The following is a 987-nucleotide window of genomic DNA, read 5'->3' on the forward strand; positions in this document are numbered from 1 at the left end:
ATGACTTCTATAATAGAAATGAGATTAAACTTAATAGTACAAAGAGCAATGTAACAAGATTTTCTGCTATAAGCTGCGAGTTCATCAGCTGGAAATGACAGAGAAAAAAAAAAAAAGAACCAGCCAATCTACTAGAGAAGAACTACCAGCCACCAAAACGTGATGCAGCTATGAGAAATGCTAATATGGAGTATTGGACAAGGTATTTCTGGGAAAGGAAGGGATGTTTAATGCTATTACATCAAATAGAATACGTCTTTGTGATGGAAATCATGAACAATTCCTGTTCTCTGTATTAAAGAAAGATTCACTGAAAGCTTCACTAAAAATGGAATGGAGGTGAAGGGGAAGTCGTGATGTCAGGAATGCAGAACTTAATTCATGAGAGGAAATTGAAAAATCTTGTATTATTTTGTAAACAAGACTAAGATGAGAGAAATGCTCTCTGTAAACACATGAATGGGTAAAAAGAGCCTGCGGATGTTTATAGTGAGGTATTGAACTTTAAGATCAATATCAACATAAGAATTATATATATATAAAAATATGTATTTTTAAAAATATGTTTTTTCATGTACATGAGTGCTTGCACTAGTGGCGGATAGGACTCAGCACCCAAGGATCCACTGCCAGTTTATTCTGAGTCATAAACATCATCTCTGTGGTCAGGCAAAATAACATTTACACCACCAAGTGGTTTAATGGCATTTATTGTGATTAAAATGCACATCATTTTCTTCTCCACTCATCTGCTTAAGATCTACATGAATGCTTTAAACATCATTCACTCACTAGGTGCCTAATGCAAAGCTTATTTAGTCAAAGTACTTCCATTGACTTCTGTATGCTTTGGATTAGTTTCTATATCCTTACCCATCAACCAGCTGCTGCAGGCTTCCAGTTTTATCACAATATTAGACTGCTTTTCTCTTTTTCCCATGATCTTAAAAGGCAAAGAAAGAGGTATACTTTGGTTTGCCCTGTCTG

Source organism: Charadrius vociferus, unplaced genomic scaffold (genome assembly GCF_000708025.1).
Source record: "Charadrius vociferus isolate BGI_N301 unplaced genomic scaffold, ASM70802v2 scaffold42, whole genome shotgun sequence".
Classification (NCBI taxonomy): Eukaryota; Metazoa; Chordata; class Aves; order Charadriiformes; family Charadriidae; genus Charadrius; species Charadrius vociferus.